The sequence below is a fragment of the Crocodylus porosus genome, unplaced genomic scaffold (genome assembly GCF_001723895.1).
Source record: "Crocodylus porosus isolate Cpor-Errol unplaced genomic scaffold, CroPor_comp1, whole genome shotgun sequence".
Classification (NCBI taxonomy): domain Eukaryota; kingdom Metazoa; phylum Chordata; order Crocodylia; family Crocodylidae; genus Crocodylus; species Crocodylus porosus.
The window spans coordinates 52,007,152-52,012,819 of NW_017728909.1; the positions used below are offsets into that span (position 1 = coordinate 52,007,152).

The 5,668-nt window shown below is 39.9% G+C and overlaps 1 long non-coding RNA gene across 1 annotated transcript; it reads right to left on the minus strand.

Annotated features, from left to right (window-relative positions):
- Positions 1 to 4,461: 4,461 nt before the first annotated feature.
- On the minus strand, positions 4,462 to 5,562 carry LOC109308054. The gene is made up of 3 exons (XR_002100448.1): positions 5,518 to 5,562; positions 4,775 to 4,844; positions 4,462 to 4,528 (listed from the first exon to the last, which is right to left on the minus strand). It is a non-coding gene; the product is annotated as an uncharacterized LOC109308054 (long non-coding RNA).
- Positions 5,563 to 5,668: the final 106 nt, after the last annotated feature.

The following is a 5,668-nucleotide window of genomic DNA, read 5'->3' on the forward strand; positions in this document are numbered from 1 at the left end:
TGGGATTTTTTGACCCAAGGATCTCCCAAGGTTAAAAAAAAACCCTTGCGCCACAAGGTAGCAGCATGGGAAATGCCTGAATGTGTGGTGTGTGACGTCACAGATGGGTCTGCAGCATCACATATTGTATGGACGTGGCTAATGGTTCCTTTTAAAGTTCCCAGTTGCATTTCCTCTCTTGATCTCTCTTTGAGAGGCACATGGGAGTCAGAGAGAGTATGACTTATGAATGTTTCTAGTTACTTGTGCATATTTACAGTCTTTTCTCTAGAAAACAATAAAACCTGCCCCTGGTTTATTTTCAAAACTGATCAAGGAAACTAGAAAAAAGTGTTTAGGATTACAGTAGAATTCATTCTCAATCAGTATCTGTTTCTGTAGGTAATATCCTCTTTATCAAAGGAGTTGTGAAACGTTTTCCCCAAGCAGAATGAAAATTCAAAGTCAACATTTTCTTCTCTTAAATTTTATCTCAAGTTTATGTGGTAGGTTAGTGAAGCAAAAGAAGTAACCACACAACAGGGCTAGGACCACTAGCACCTCCAGATATCAACTGATTAAACATACTTTCGATTTTGAAGAAAGCTGAAAAGACACTTGAAAAGAACCACCACCTGGGTACAGCTAGAGATGGGAAACTCCCTACAAGAAGTAGGACAGACAGAAGTAGATCTTAGAGATATAATAGAACTCATCTTGGGAATATAAAATTCTGTGGGTGACCCATGCCACATTCCAGATTTTCTGGTTTAATCAATAAAAAAACAAGTAACACTACCCTTGAGCTCCCTCTCTCAGCTAGTTCTAACCATAGCTGTATCAGTCTCATTTTGCAATGTCCAGGGAGTGTGGATCATGAGTTCAAGTTTCCTCAGATAGCAACAGGATTCTGACACTAGGGTCCTGCAGAACCTGAACATGTGGGTCAGCTGTTTACCCCTGAAGTCAGCAGAATTTCTTTTACTGCCTCATGTTAACCATACTAATTAAATTTTGGCAAGTTCAGCATCAAGTTCTATGATAAAAAGAGAAAAAATATATAGCCATTAATGATTTACCATCACTTTTACAAATCCACTGTAGTTTTGAATGTACTCTTGAATTTCATCACTGGATTTCTTATGATGAAGGAATTCATACTTACAAAACAAAGGAAATTAAATGTTTCAATGCTGTGGCCTGCTTTTGGGGAAGGGTCTTTTATTTTTGTTATGATTTCAGATACCATAAGCTATTTAAACATTTTTTTCATTTCAGACACAGACAGTAAGTGGACATGACATGTATAGGTACCATCAATATTATTTACACAACCAACTAATTATTAAGGGCAACTGTTTACCACTGTTAGCTCATAGCTTAGCCTCTGGAATAGTCCTAGAAATAATGTGCAAGGAAGAAGGACACCAGTTACGTAGAGAACAAATGTGTGTTCCATTTTAGAAGTCATCTCACCCCCACATTGGAAAAATTACAGTGGGAAGCTTTTTTGTTTTAGGAAAAAAAATGTTGATATTGATCACTTAGCAACCCCGAAAGCCTAAATTAGTCCTCTTTCAGCAGTATGTCAAAAGTGAATGCAGGTCAGCCTTCACTGTGCAAGGAAAAATTTCTCAAGGATGATCAGTCACTTACTCAGGAAACCATTTGGCATGTTCTTTCCAAGGTTCATCACCTTCTTCCCAGTTCCCCAAACATCCCCCACAGGCAAAGCACCGAACTTTATCTTTTTCACCTGCATGTAGAGAATCATGTGTCAAAGATAATCCCAGACTCTGTGGGGTCTTTTGTCCACACAGCAGCTGTGCAAACACAACTATCACAGTGAACACCAGCTCAATAATTTGGATCTTTTTAATTGGAACTTTCTGACTTACATTGTAATGAGTGAAATGACAGGGAACTCTTATGCAAACTTGATTAGATGTTATGTGATTCTGAATTAGGCAAGTTTAGGGGGAGTCTGACTTAATGAAGCACAAGGCTGAAAAGGAAACTATCAGATGAGGTACGCATCCAAACCTTGAAACTTTATTCTTTTTTAAAGACATTCTACAGTCTTGGTAGGATAACATTGTTTACCATTTTATTGCCTTCTCCAAAATCACTAAGTTTACTTTCAATATGTTGATTCATAATAAGTAGACCTATTTTGCAGTGATATATCAATTGAGAATTCAAAAAGTACAAAAGCTTCTTCAGATAGTACTTAAATTCATGGGGTGAAACCAGAGCTGGACTGGCAAGTATTATCACAGCTTGGGAGTACCTTCTAACCGTCAAGTATCCTGATCCTCCTACCAGCACACCAAACACCATTAAGTGAATGGTGGTGTGTATTGGGACTGCAGAGGGGGCTTCTGCAGTGGAAAATTGTTAGCCAGGAGAACAGCTGCCCAGGGGAGCTGTGGGCAGACATGTCCTGCTGGCAATTATCTCTCTCTGATTTATGTTTGGAAAAACTGCCACAATATCAAAGTTGTGCTGTAGGGGAAATTAACATTTAGAAAAACCTGGATTTGTTACTGTGGTACTCAGCCTTGTAGAGCAGATATGCCTTGCAAATTCAGATACATCATTTAATAAATCAAACCAGGAATTCTTCAAAGCACTATTTCCATTTACCTGTAAAGAAAAATCCAGCACTAGAGAGCACAGCTGGCTGGGTTCCTCTGGCATAAAATGGCCAGGCTTCAAAAGACTGAAGTCTAGCCTCCTCCTCTTTGTACCTGTCTGTAGGCTCTGCCGGACTCTCCTCTACGCTCTGAACACGTATGTCATACCGCAGAATGTTACCCACCTCTTTCCCTTGCACAAAGTCACACTGAGGCCGAAATTTTTTATGCCCCGAATCTGGGGACAATCTGGGTGATGTTGCACATAAAAGCAGCCCACAGCAGAAACACTATATATTAGACTTAACCCCTGTGTAATAAAACCCGGCAGCAGCCATCTCTGTGGGAGCCCACGATGAACCAGAGTCATAGGGGAAGAACGTTTTTAACCTCTTGCATTCATTTCTCATGCTGGGGTTATAACCTCTTTGCAACTGCTCGCGAATCTCCTGGTATTCTCTCTCCATTTTTTCTGATAGCTTGTGCCAATCAAAATTTACACGAGGGAAGCGAGGCTGTGTATAAGATGGATTCAGCTCAGAAATTTGATTGTTGCTCATGTCCTCTGCAGGAGGGTCTAGGGCAGACATTATCTGTAAAAGAAAAATAATAATACATTTTGTCTCCCCAATCACACCATTGTTTAAACGTCTTGTAATGCAACTTCCCTGTTACCTTGGGCAGAAAAAAAAAATACCTGGCTACCACTGGAACCAGGCAACAAACTGGTAGTTCCTCAGCTACAGTACTGCAGTGTTACCAGCACTGTGCTTCAAGCGAGCTAGATACCGTACATGTTCACAGACCCCTGAGTGACATTACATTTGCCATTTAACGTGTTAACCACATGATAATATGTAAGAACCTATGTAGGTGCTTCTAAGAGGCGGTTGCCCACTCATTTCACAGGCAGACCATGGGGCCCAGCACTATTTTTGTGGGCTGAGCACAGCGTGTCCCCCCCTCCCACTTTGAGTGGCCAAGGGGCCTCAGAATTCCCACCCCTACAGATTGCCAGATGGCCCCAAACTGGGGCTTGCTTATTAGCGCATCAGTTAATGGCTTTTGTAGGCTTAATCCCCTGATTAAGACCATGGATGCCATTAATTGATGTGTTATTAAGCTAAGCCATGGTTAAGGACTTCCACGGATTTGATCAAGCCCAGTCTCCCCCCGCCCCATCTCCAGACTCAGACCTACTGAAACACACTCTATAGAGTTGCCAAGCACAAGCCAGTCTCTCCTGAGTACTCAAACTGAAAACTACAAATATTTTTTTCAAAGGTTTCCATCTTGACCAAAATTGGCAGATTTTCAGAGTAAAGGTAATCCCCAATCAAATTCAAGCCTTCTTCCAAAGCACGGAGGCACCATAGGATCTTTTTTTTTTTCCCCTTAAATAGGGCCAAAACTTTTTTCCAAATCTGATTATTGGAAATGGCTAAATTGTATTTCCTGATTTTTTAAATACTTAGACTGAGGTGGACAGTTGAACTGAACACGTGCAATTCAAATAGTAGAGTTTAGCAATGAAGAGGACTGCAGGGAGCACTCCCAGCTCCTTTTACTATAATGCTAAACAACCCACAGTGTTTGCTCTTTTGAACTACTTCCTAATTATTTGAACTGTGGTTTCAAAAAGATCCAACAATACTTTTTTCACTATTCAAGGTCTTCTAAGAGACCTACAGCCAATATTCTTCACTTAAAATTTAGCTTAGAATTAGAGATTAGCTTTTTAAAAAATGTAAATACTCCTACAGTATTTACAACCATACCACTAATTCACATTTTTTTAAATTTCCCTATAATATCGTCATTAATTGAGTGTTAGATTGCAGCTAAAGTCTCTAACCCTCGCCAAACTCCACTGTTCTGACTGTCTGATGTGTCCACGCTTAGCTTGGAACCTTCTAGTCTTCCAAAAGAAGAATGTTTTTAGGAATGCTTATAAAAGCATAGGTAAGCAAGTCATTCTGGTCACCTACATAAAAGGCATCTGATTTAATTCATGACCCTTGGGCCTAACAATCTCATCTTACTGCATAAGGAGCATCCCAGCACATGCCTGAACTGGCCAAAGCAATATATTGTAGGTTGCAGCATACAACACGAACTAGAATGAAGGACACAAAAATGTATTCAAAGAGGAAACTTACAGAATTGTGCAATTTATTCCTTCAGCACAAATTACATTGACTACGACCGCAGTCTCACAGTTCTTTACTTCTGATGGAAATAACATTAAAAATGCCAAATTTGAAACAAAGACAGCTTTGAAATTAAATAAGAAACAGCCGAGATAAGCACCCCAGCACTTCTGCAGGATGAGTGTCCCAGACTAAAGAACCCATGGGTTAATACCAAATTGGAAAACACTGGGAAGAGATGCTGAATAAAATAAAGGAAACAAAACATATATTAGCCTTTCTATACAAATTATTTTAATAGCTGTCTTCCTTCCTTCCAGGTGCTTGGTAAGAACCCAGGGATCTCCTTCTTCACAGAATCATCACAATGAATTTACTCAAGAAATCCTATCAAGTCTTCCAATCAAAATTTTAAAAAAAAACCCAATTTGTTCATAGGAAAATCAAATCAAACAACAGCAATTCCTCCCTGAGACAAATAAATGTTGCAACCTGAGCAAAATATGTATTTATCAGTATAAGCAATGAGAAAGCCAGAGGGAAAAAAATGGCAAAGACCAAAAATAGGAGGCTGTCTGGAAAATCAGCTGCTAGAAGATAAATCTTGGTGAGTTTTCCTTATTTCTCTCCAATGGCTACTGGATGTAAAAAACCAACTGCTTTCAGAGAGCATATCATGACATTTACTTTTCTCCCTCACCTATAACTTCCTGAATCAATACTCTGTAGTTCCACATTTTTTGGTTACTTACCAGTCTTCTGTCCTTCCTTTCACTGTCAGACAATTACGCTCAAGAGATATACCTGGGCATGGCTCATTACGCCCGTGCCTGCTATGGGACAGGGAGATCAGGGTGTGGGGGATCCCCTACCCTCCATAAATGCTGACCTCGTGAAGGAACA